The sequence below is a fragment of the Macaca mulatta genome, chromosome 8 (genome assembly GCF_049350105.2).
Source record: "Macaca mulatta isolate MMU2019108-1 chromosome 8, T2T-MMU8v2.0, whole genome shotgun sequence".
NCBI classification, from domain to species: domain Eukaryota; kingdom Metazoa; phylum Chordata; class Mammalia; order Primates; family Cercopithecidae; genus Macaca; species Macaca mulatta.
In genome coordinates this window covers 105,582,788-105,595,040 of record NC_133413.1, presented here as the reverse complement: position 1 = coordinate 105,595,040, position 12,253 = coordinate 105,582,788, and the positions used below count along the sequence as shown (strand labels likewise).

The 12,253-nt window shown below is 45.0% G+C and overlaps 1 long non-coding RNA gene across 10 annotated transcripts in view; it reads right to left on the bottom strand.

Moving 5' to 3' along the window:
- The window catches only part of LOC106999866 (uncharacterized), a 32,494-nt gene that overhangs the window by 16,390 nt on the left and 3,851 nt on the right, over positions 1-12,253 (bottom strand). For 8 of the 10 annotated variants that reach the window (XR_013397346.1, XR_013397349.1, XR_003732458.2 and 5 more), the window contains exons 1-3: positions 2,665-4,586; positions 2,464-2,495; positions 228-1,001 (exon numbers count right to left, since the gene is read on the bottom strand). The exons of the other annotated variants lie outside the window; for them this stretch is intronic. This is a non-coding gene — a long non-coding RNA (uncharacterized LOC106999866). Of the gene's footprint in view, positions 1-227; positions 1,002-2,463; positions 2,496-2,664; positions 4,587-12,253 lie in introns of those variants that run through there. 10 annotated transcript variants of the gene reach the window in all.

Below are 12,253 nucleotides of genomic sequence, written 5' to 3'. Positions count from 1 at the left end.
GCACTCGGCAAACCAGGATGGCCATGGCGGTGCCACTGGATGACCTGACCACAGTGGTCCTGTGTCCAGACAGAAAAGACTGACCACTGAATGGAAATAGAGATAACTCAGCACAAGGTCCTGAACTGCATGGATTAATAAGTCAATGATTACTGAGGCTGTGGGGAAGTTTCTGTGCTAATCATTAGTGTTCCGATTCCAGAACCATAGGGGTCACAAAGATTAACCTGCTCAGTGAAGATCTTCCTGGTTTCTCTAAGGGTGCCCTTGATTGGCACACAAAGGATCCTGTGGGTGCTTCACAGCCTAGCAGCATCCTCAGTATCAGGCCATGTGGTCTTTGCTCTCTCCAAAATCATCATTATCATCATCATCATCATCTCAGAAGGTTCTTACTTGGAATGGACTGCAGATTCTACAGAGCAGCGATTGGCATCCAAGCCCATTCAAGGACCAGGATGCCCTACAAAGGCAAAGGCAGATGGGGAGGGGAGGGCTGAGACAGAGGCAGGGAAAAACAAACCTTACAAGACAAAATACAATACAGGAATGGAAATGATGTGGCACCAATGCCACCACTCCCCATTACCGCATGCAGTAGCAGAGATGCTACTCATAGTAACACTCGTAGGACACTATATAATTTCCCCTTAAATGAGCTCGATGCGGCCTCAGAATCCTTCTCAACACAGCTCTCTAGGTAGCTACAACCAATTGGTTGAACTTGACATACAGGTTGCAACCTATTTTTCATCGGATCCATGATACCAAAAGGAAAGAAGAAAAGTTATACTCTTGAAACAATGACATAAAACAAGAGTAGCTAACACTTATTGAGCATTTATTCATGCCAATTCCTGTTCGAAGCACTTTACATGTATTACTCACATTTTCTTCTCACTACAACAATCTTATGATGTGAATACTATTATCAGCCCCATTTTCCATAAGAGAAACCTGAGGCACGAATCGGTTGTTCCATATGACTTGTTCCATGTCACCTAGTGAGAAGGGAGTAAAGTTAGGTTTTGAATCCAGGTGGTCTGGGTCTAAAACTTGCATATTTAATTAGCCACTATGCTGTACTCATCCTGTCCATGTGCTGGGGGTGTTTTTAGCTATTGATCATTGCAAAAGACAAAGATGAAATGGCTTTATAGTTTTGCATCTTGATATAAGCAGAAGTGACATATAACATTCTAAAAGACTGTTCTCTAAAGTTTTCAGAGAGATGTTTTTGTCAGTCAATGCACTTTGCTCTGGTCCTGCTTCTCAATGTGGCCAATCTCTTCACTTTTTACTTCCCCAATGCAGCTCATCTGTACGCCCAGAGCTGGCCATACCAGAGCCCAGCACACAGCATCTACATTGAAGACTCCTGGCTGAGGCAGGGCCTCCCCGCTCTCCCTCCTCACCTTGTCAGGTCCTCCAGTGCCTGTGTATTTTCCCGACCCAACTGCTTGCCTATTTACAGATCCCTGGCACAGTCTAAAGTGGCCCAGCTAGACCTGGAAGCCCCCAGAATCCAGGTATTCTGTTAACATCAGGTGTAGAGGAGAACAGAGGCAGAGAAAGCCAGCTCCACCCCTGCCCATCGTGCTGATGGCAACAAGTCAAACCTCCAAGAAAACAAGTTCAGTGCCAGAATCCAAGCACTTAACTCGGCCACCATATTACATCTTTTATAGACAGAACTGAGGGGAGCTTTAGGAGAGGGATACAACCCATCTCAGCAACAGAAAAAAACCCATACATGCCCTTGTAGGTAGCTGCTCTTGGCAGCAGAAACAGGTGTGTCCTTTGAGATGGCCCCAAGGTCACTTCCAATCCCCCTCAAGGCTCCAAGCTCAGTGACTGCTGGCCAAGGCAGCCAGCAGGTGGCCGTGGCAGAGCGGGTGAGGTGCTGTCCACTTTGCCTCCGTTTCTGCTCAGACCAAGAGCACGGCCTCTTCTATGGGTGTAGGGGTAGAAATAAGAACTAGACCAGCAGCTCTGCATGATTAGTACTGGCGGTTCTAGTTATGACCCAGATTGGCATGGGGCCCACTAGGCTCCCACACCCAAATCCTGACAGGGAGTGAAGTAGAAGCAGAGTACGGGCGGGTTGGAGGATCTGGCTGGCTCAGTCCATCAAAACCAAGTCAGCATCAGCCGCCATTTGGAATTAACTCGACTTCCTCTATTCCTATCACCCATGCAAAAGGCAAATTTTCAGAAACCCTATTTAAAGCTCTCCAAGCACTTTCAATACATTTTGTAGAGTGCTTTGCAGTATATAATATTTTTCCTTTTGTATGTAGTATTTTATTTATTCTTATATGAAGTCTGAGAGCATGAGGGCAGATCTCTATGAGGAAGACAGAGTGGAAAAGCCACCAGCACACAGCAAGAAAGATAGCAGAAAAAAAATCCTAACCCAGATCGGACCCACTGCACCAAGCCAACTCCCCGCTGTGCTGATACCTCACAGGTGGTTCATTCATCCTGTAGAGTTCCTGGGTGTATAAGAAGCAGACGCAGAATTAGACATGGATCTCTGGGATCCCCTCACCCTTCCCTAATTGGCTGCCTGGCCCTTTGCCTCCCTCTTCCCTCACTCCCTCCACCTCCTCCCATCCTGGTAATTACCACTGGAGCAAATAAGTTAGGCCATTAGACACTCACCAACATTTGGTCAGCTTGCACCTAGCACTGGCAAGGCAGGGAGCAGCTGAAATGAGAGGGTTAGGCAACCCCGTCTCTACTGGGATTATAAATGTATAATTCTCTGCACTTATCTCTAGCTTTTTTGTAGAGAAAGCATTTCACAAATAGGTCAGGCTTAGGGTGAGTCAGACAGACAGAAGCCATTCACATCTGCTGAGGTCAAGAAAACCAGGTGGAGAGAAACATTCTCAGCAGTTCCCTGTGGCCAACGTGATCATGGTCATGTGCAATTCTGGTGAACCCCTTGCTTTGGGAAGTTTTCCCAGAAGCTGTCCAGAGGGCTCCAGGCACAGAACTTTGAAAGCACCCCATATTTTTCTTTTTGATGGTAGAACTTGGGATTGGTTCACCAAGCTGCTCAGGTCCAGTCTCAAGAGATGCCCAGGCCCCCAGAGGTCACCAGGTTCATAGGGGTCCTTATTCTTGAGGTACCCTCCACCCTCACTGTGGTGCCCAACCATTCTCCCTGGCACAGAAAAAAAGCAATACAGTAAAATGATGGCATAGTAAGATGTGGGTGTCACTCTTCCCAGAAATGATGCATCCACTTCAATAGAGGACACAGCAGGGATGGGTAAGAACTGGTAACTGGCTTATTGACCATTCTGGGCTCCTGGTTGTATAACTGGGTATTGCCTTTACCTTTCCTCTCTGCCTTTCAGACCTTCCCTCTCGGTTTTCTCTTCCCCAGCTGGGATGATATCTTGGTAAGATTCTGAAACATTTTGGTCACTTTCAGATATTAACCAATGATGTTTATTTTTAGATATTAAAATTTCCAGGCCAATCTAAATGAAAACTTGAATCGCTTGGCCCATGCAAGTTTTATTCCCTCTCCTTCATCTTCCCCCGTTTTCTACCTCCATGCCTGACCCAGAGAGCAAAAACCTGCCATGGGGAGGGTCACAGTCTCTTCTTTGTCTCTCCCCACATTTCTACTCCTCCTCACGTGTTTACCACCCACTTCAGGCTCTCCAGGTTCAGGGCAGGGAGGAGAGATGGAAAACAAAGGATAAAAGTGTTCTTTAAATAAGTTGGTTGGTTTTCTTCTCTCTTCTGGCTTCGAGTTACCAGATTTTGCCAAAAAAAAAAAAAAAAAAAATTAAAGGATGTCAAGTTAAATTGGAATGTCAGATAAACAACAAATACTCTTTTAGTATAAGAATGTCCCATGCACTACTTGGGCGTCCTGCGTTTTCTCTAGCAGCGCTCCACAGCTGCTGGCTATCTCCAGAGCAGGGCAGGTGGATTCGTTTCTCATGGCTGCTGAATTGTCTCAAACTCAGATGCATAAAATAACACACATTTGTTTTCTTGTAGTTCTGGAGGTCAGAAGTCTGACACAGGTAAGCAGGGCTGCATTCCTTCCAGAGGCTCCAGGGGGTAATCCCTTGCCTTGCTTTTTTCAGCTTCTAGAAGCCACTTGCATTCTTTGGCTTGTAATCCCTTCTCTATCTTTAAAGCCAGCAGCTTAGCATCTTCTCTCCTCTCTGACTTCTGCCTCCATCCTTGTATCTTATAGCAACCTGTGACTCTTATCACAACTCTTCTCTCTTATAGCAACTCTGTGACTGCACTGGGACCACCCAGATCATTCAGGATAATTTTCTCACCTCCAGATCTTTAACTTAAACACATCAGCAAAGTCCCTCTGGTCAGGTAAAACAGTATATTCAGAGGTTCTGGGATTAAAATTTGAATATCTTTGGGGGGCTGTTGTTCCGTAACTGTCTGGGCAGGCTCTTTCCCTATCCCTCAAGGAGAGGATTTTTGTGGATTTTTGGAGACCTGCTTGCTGGGGATCCCCAGCGTGCCCCATTCTCTGATCTAAGCAGCATGGGCCATACCCTCTCCAGCTGACTGCCTACAATTCCTCGGCTCCTTCTGCTGGGGTCTCCTCTCCTTGGCAGACAGAAATCTTGAGTGGAGTGCTTTCAAGTCCCTGGGGCCTGGATACCACCCAAGGGATCATGTCACCTCGGACCCCAAAGAAACATTCCAGCCCTGGCCCCAACAAATCGTGGATGTGCATGCCACTCCCAAGCGTTTAATGCTCAGATTCGGGAGGGAGCCACAGCGGGGAGCTACAGCAGGGAGTCGACACTCTTTCTCATTAAAGAAGTCTGCTTTGAGCAATCTTTAGCCTTTGATTAAATCTAGACTGGAGGTGGATGAAGTGCCAAGACCAGGACTTGCAGGACCAGTTGGAATACTTCTTAGCAACTTCTGCCTGGATGGTCTAGCACCTGTCTTTAAAATGTGTGTGTTGCAGGAAAAGAGGGGCGTGGCAAGGGAGATTGCCTGTTGTTCTAAGTTTTGGGTTTCAGCCAGTACCCCCAGACAACTGGAAAACTCTAGCGTATCCTTCTGGACAAAAAAATTAAAGAAAAAAAAAATCCAAAAGATAAATTTGCAGTAAAGTACAGGTGTTACCTATCCCAGAGGTACTTATGTCTCAAAAAAGGAGAGGGCAATGATTGACTCACATATATGGATTGCTAATGAAAAAACTCCCCACATCAACAATAAATCCTCACAGGAAATGGTGACTCTTTCCCTGCATGCCTATACCTGGCCCTGCCTACCTGAACCAGGCATCAGAATTCTGCAGAGGAGCTGGGCCCTAAAACCCACGTGAGCTGACACAAAGAGCCCAACAACGGCAGGTGGAAGGCAGTATGAATGGTGCTGGGATGGCCCACAGGCTTGGTTTGCATGCCCACTCTTAGTCCATGCAGGCTGCTGCAACCAAATACCATAACACGCTGACTTAAAGACAGCAGAAAAATATTTCTCGCAGTTCTGGAGGCTGGGAGATCCAAGATCAAAGCACCGGTAGATTGGGTGTCTGGTGAGGGCCCATTTTCTGGTTCATAGATGGTGCTTCTTGCTGTGCCCCAACATGGTAGAAGGGACCAGGGGTCTCTCTGGGGCTCCTTGGATAAGGGCACTAATCCCATTCAGGAGGGCTCCACTCCCATGATCTAATCACCTCCCAAAGCCCCCACCTCCTAATGCCCCCTTGGGAGTTAGGATTTCAGCATATGAATTTTGGGGGGAAACAAGTGTTCAGATCACAGCCCCCACCCTGCAGGTTGGTGGTGGCCGGCTATATTTGGAAGAGTACTAAGGCTGCCTCCTGATGCAGCAAGAAAGATGCACAATCAGTGTACAGCATCTGCCACGGCATGGGGGACAGAGCAGTGGCTTGAGGCCCTCTGTGGCCACAGAGTCAGTCTTGGGTATGAATCCTGGCTCCCTCAGTTACAATTGCATGACACTGGGGGAGTTGCTTAACCTCTGAGCACCCATTTCTTTTTTTTTTTTTTTTTTTTTGAGATGGAGTCTCGCTCTGTCGCCCGGGCTGGAGTGCAGTGGCCGGATCTCAGCTCACTGCAAGCTCCGCCTCCCGGGTTTATGCCATTCTCCTGCCTCAGCCTCCCGAGTAGCTGGGACTACAGGCGCCCGCCACCTCGCCCGGCTAATTTTTTGTATTTTTAGTAGAGACGGGGTTTCACCGTGTTAGCCAGGATGGTCTCGATCTCCTGACCTCGTGATCCGCCCGTCTCGGCCTCCCAAAGTGCTAGGATTACAGGCTTGAGCCACCGCGCCCGGCCTGAGCACCCATTTCTATAAACTGATAAAACCTGTCTATGATACAGGGTTCTAATGAAGTTTGAACAAAGTGATGTTTACAGAGCACCTGGGGCCTAGTTGCACCCAAGAAATGTCATTTCCCTTCTTTCCACATCTAGGATGCCCACATGTCAGCGTTTTGGGGCACCTTTTCTTGGTGGCTATATATTGGTGGTCACAGAAACAAGAAGGAGTACTTACCATTTAAACTCTACATCACACAGATGCTAACCCATCTGTAACTGAGGACCGAGGCATCATTACATTAATCACTAGCCCTTCCCAGGTGTGACAAAATTCCTCTGGCGTTGTTTTTTGGGTGTGCCTGCTAGTTGGAATTCTGCAGAGACAGGTTTTCAGCTTCTAAAAGTCAGGTGGTGGTTTTGCTGTGAGATAGTATCACCCTGTCCATACTACACACACACACACACACACACACACACACACACACACACACACACTCATACACGCTTCCTGGAGGCCAGGGGGAGGGGAGCAGGAACTGGAGCCCACCCCTCATCCCCCAGGACATCTACACAAAGCATGGCTTCATGGAAATCTTTTCAGCTTACTTAAGAGAAGCCATTTCCACCTGACTCCAGATCAGCCTTTGCCTTCTCTTATTAATATTTGTTTCCAGACTAGGCGGTTCTGTTGCATCTTTTCATTGTATCTTCCAGCAACCCCATGAATTGGGCATTTTATTATACAGATTTGCAGACAGAAAACTGGGGCATAAAGAAGTGCTGATCTGAGGTCACACCGGAGCTGGATCCAGGTCTATACCCCTGGGCCTTTGTTCTCCCCTTGGGAGAGCCACTCAACTATCCACCTACATGTCACCCTGATACAAGTTTGTAAAAAGCTTGACGTACATCGGTAACTTCTCCCCTCCTAAAGGTGACTGAGAGCTTTGCAAGGTGTCTTTCCCTCCAGTTCAAGCACTTCAAAAAGGCAGAAGGAGAGTTCACTTGCACCCATCTGCTGACATCCCACTGTCATCCACTCGGGCAGGTGGGTCATCACTCACCCAGCCGGCGGGTAGGTCTCCCAGCCACAGAGTGAGACCTTCCTTTGCGTCAACAGGCCAGCATGATCCAGGAGGTAGCGGGTGGACAGTGCAGGTATCTGCAGTCCCTCTCCCTGTTCAGGAGACACAGCAGACACAGCACCCAGGGAATATCTGAAGGTGTGGGCCCGGGCTGCCATCTGCCCTCTCCCTTTATAATTCGGAAGGCCCCAAAAAGGCATCTCCACAAGAGGCAGACAGGAGGGGCTCATGCCTTCAGGGGAGCCAGAATAAAGTGCTGACTCATAGTCAGGTGTGAGGAGAGCTCGAGAGGGGCGCAGGTTGGGGATGCAGCTTTGCAAGCATGGAGGTGCTAATCCCCTGTGCACCACTTGGCCCTCCCAGAGACCCAGAGGAAGGTGACGGATCAAGCTCTACATTAAGCTCCTGAAATGGATCAAACGCTGTCCTGGAGTTTCCAGGCTAAAAGGAGGCCCTGAACCTGAATGGTCACCATAATACCAACAGCTCACAGTTGAACAGCCCTCGACCCTTGCCAGGGTGTTTCATAACACAAGCTCAAGCCCGAAAACTTGGTGAATCTATGTCCTTGGCCTTTGTGCATCTTCTGTACCAGCCCAACAAGCATGTGTTGATTGAATGAGTTCATGGAAATTAATGAGACCCTCACAATGAACCAGAAGATGGTCAGGGTTACAAATTCATGTGTACACATGATAAGCAGGGAAGGAATGATATTTGTTGGAGGCAAGAGTACCAGTTTTAGCAAAGAAAATGATAAGATTTCCAGTAAATTTGAATTTCAGGAAAACAGCAAATAATTTTTTTGTCTTTTTTATGTTAGATTTACTGTGCTCTTCTATTAAAACAAATAATTTTTTTAGTATAAGAATGTTCTGTGAATATTTGGGGTATATTTGTACTAAAAAGGCCCGTTGTTTATCTAAAATTCAGATGTAACTGGGTGTCCTGCATTTATCTGGTGACTCCACTTGGGGGGTCTACTGTGCATCAAAGCTGTCTGCACATCTCTCCTTCTGTCCTTATACAGCCCTAGGAGGGAGCGAAAGTTAGTTATGTTGACCCAACTGTGTGGATGAGCAAAAGAATACATTGAGAGGTAACCTGATTTGCTTAAGGTCCCACAGTTCAGGAAGGCTGGGTGGGCACTGGAACCTTGAGCCTCTGATCTCCCTGTCGAGGGCTGCTTCCCCAACCCTTCTTTTTGGTGGGAAGGGGGTTTATAAACCAAGAAGAGACTGTGGTTGGCGCTGAGCTGTGGGGGATCCCACATCACTATGGACAGGAGCGCAGGTACCTGAGCCAAGTCCGCCAGCATTCCCGCGGGCAGCACCACACAGGCAGGTGGGGCACAGGTCCGAGACCCCTGCCACCACAGTTCACAATGAGTGCCTTTGTACCCAAGTGGTTTAGGGTCCTGTGTGGAATGCCTGGATGCTACACTAATAATAACAACCTCAATAATAATAACAATACAGTGACAACAATAACAATAGGTCATATGTGCCAGGCACATAACTCTTTGTATCCATTACCTGTTCAATCCCCACCACCACCAAAAAACATTAATCTTATTAGTATTGCTAATAGCTACCATTTGTTAAGTATGACCATGTGCCAGACCTACACTGATCTTTTGTGTTATTATCTCACTTAACAAAAACAACAATCTTATCAGGGAAGTACCATTATCCATGTCTCAGACGAAGATCAGAGAAGTTAAGAAATGTGCCCAAGATCACACAGCCATCACAAATCAAACCTAGGTCTGCCTCATTCAGAGGCCTATTGCCTTCTGCTTCTCCACCAAACCCTGGTGGGATTTCAAAGAGGCCCGTGGAGCTCTTACCAAGGCAGTTTGTCCCTATCGAGGGCAGGGAGATGGAATAAGGCAATGACAGTTCCAGCCTGCTCTTCCACGCCCCTTCACCCAGACCAAGGGATCTGTGTCAAAACACACCTCACTTCCCCGTGGGCAAATCCATCCTGGAGTAAAACTTCAAAATAAGCCTGTGGCCCATAATGCCACTAGTTTGTAAATTCTCACAGGGAGTGACCCTGCCTCTCCCATGATTGCTAGCACCTTCCTTACATAAGCCAGGCTAGTGAGGGCCTGTCATGGGTCTCATGGCCACCTTCCCATTGAGGTCAATTTCCAGCTCCATGCCCTATGGCCTGGTTGGATTAATGAGCAAAATGATATGACCAAGAACCCATAGGTTTCCTGAGAATTAGAAACCAATGTGTCAATCTTCCCAAATTAATTTATGGCTTCATTAATTTCATTTAAAATTCAAATGGGATATTTTTAGTGAAATCTCACAAATTTGGAAGAATAAACAAGAAATGTAGGGAGAAAATAGTATTGATTAGTGACTGGTGCTTCTTCCTTTTAGTATGTATTAAATTAAAACTGCAAGTATAAGCAAGTCATAGGCAGACACATTAACAGAGCAGAATTAAGAATCTAGAATTATATCTTATACAAAGAACTTGACATATGATAAAGGGTACACTTCAGATCAACAGTGAAGTGATGAATTATTTAACAAAAGGTTGCGAGGAAATGAAAACTTGGAAAAATACTAATTTAAAATACCGTGTCACTTCACAATCAAAACCCTTCCAGGTAATTGTCAAAATGTAAAAAAATAAAAAAAGGGAAGAACTACATAAGCATAAAAGAAATCACAAAGAAAATGATCAATTAATTTAACCACCACCAACTTAAAATTCATACATGGCAAAACCATAACAGTAACTCAGAATTTGCGTGCTTGGCCTATTATCTCCTCAGGATGCAGTCAGATGACAGGACTCTCTAGGTCAATGAATACACCTATTTCCATGGTAACACATGCTGGCAAGCTGCCCTCCAGAAAGTCTGAGCCAATTACACCCCCAACAACAGTTTCTTTGAACCCACTGCTCTTACACCGACCATACCTGATAACTGTGAATCTACCATCACCACCAACCCGGCAGCAAATCGTGGACTACATTGTTTTAATCTGTATTCCCTTAATTATGAGTGAGAATGAATATATTTTCATATACTTATTTCTCATTTGTTTTTTTCTTTTATGAACTGTCTCTTTATGTCTTTTGATCACTTTTTAATTAAATAACTTGTCTTTGTCAAATTAATTTGTAAATTTCTTTTGTATTATCGAGATATTAACCCAGTGTCACATGTATGGTTAACTTTTAAACTTTCTTTAGTTCATCATTTGTATTTCAACTTTGTTCATTCTCTTTTTTTTTTTTTTTTTTTTTTTTGAGATGGAGTCTCGCTCTGCTGCCCAGGCTGGAGCACAGTGGTGCAATCTCAGCTCACTGCAAGCTCTGCCTTCTGGGTTCACGCCATTCTCCTACCTCAGCCTCCCGAGTAGCTGGGACTACAGGTGCCCGCCACCACACCCAGCTAATTTTTTTGTATTTTTAGTAGAGACGGGGTTTCACTGTGTTAGCCAGGATGATCTCGATCTCCTGACCTCGTGATCTGCCCGCTTCGGCCTCCCAAAGTGCTGGGATTACAGGCGTGAGCCACCACGCCTGGCCTGTTCATTACTCTTAATATGCAAAAGGACTTTTAGAAAATGTTGCTTATGTGAATCCATAAAATACTATTTTATAGTTGCTCCCCATTTGGTATCATGACTTACGCACTTTAAGGCTAAAAATAGTCACCTATATTTTAGCATTTTATGGTTTCATTTTTCATATTTGAATTTTGTATTATTTTCCATTTATTTTGGCATAAAAAATGAGATAAGGATCCAGCTTTATGGTTTTCCTATTAATAAACAGTTGCTCTGGCTGGGAGTGGTGGCTCACACTTGTAATCCCAGCACTTTGGGAGGCCAAGGCAGAAGGATGGCTTGAGCTCAGGAGTTTGAGACCAGCCTGGGCAACATGGCAAAACCTCGTATTTACTAAAAAGACAAAAATTAGCATGTGCCTGTTGTCCCAGCTACTTGGGAGGCAGAGGTGGGAGAATCACTTGAGCCCAGGAGGTCGAGGCTACAATGAGCCAAGCTTACACCACTGCACTCCAGCACAGAGACAGACCCCGTTTCAAAAACAAAACCAAAAAAGACAGTTACTCCAAACATTTGAGATGCCCCCTCTATCAGATACTAAATTCTGATATATATATATATATATATATATTTATATGCAAACGTACCCACACATATACATGCATGCTCACACACTCACTCACTCGGATCTTTCTGAACTAATTTGTTCCGTTGACCTGTCTTTTCCTGTATTAGTATCATACACACTTAGTTACTATAGCTTTGTTTTAATATGTGGTAGTCATTCACTACAATGGCAGGCTTAGAACAAAGAGTAATAATAATGACAATAATAATAACATTTACTGCGAGGAGTACCCCCATTTTACTTGTCTTTTCCATAATGGTCCTGGCTATTCTCATGCTGAGTTTCAGAATTCACTTGGAATCCCTTAGGGATTCCTCTTGAGACTACATAGGATTTAGAGATCTGTTGGAGACTGTGCCTCTTTCTGACACTGGGGCTTCCCATCCAGTAACAAGACTTGTCTGTCAGTTCATTCTAGTCTTATTTCTCTCAGAACGGGTGCATAAAGATTTGATTTGACTTTGTTTTGCTTTTGACTTTGGTTACATGTATTCTTAGGTGTTTTATTTTATTGCTGCTGATTAATGAACGGAATATATTTTTCATTTTACTTTTAAGTGGTTATTGCTGATATATAAGAAACTCTAAATTTTTACATGTGATTTTAAATATATATTAAATATATGATTTAAATATTTGTTTTACATATTTTTCCAATATTTATTTTATATATTTATTTTGTACAGTTTA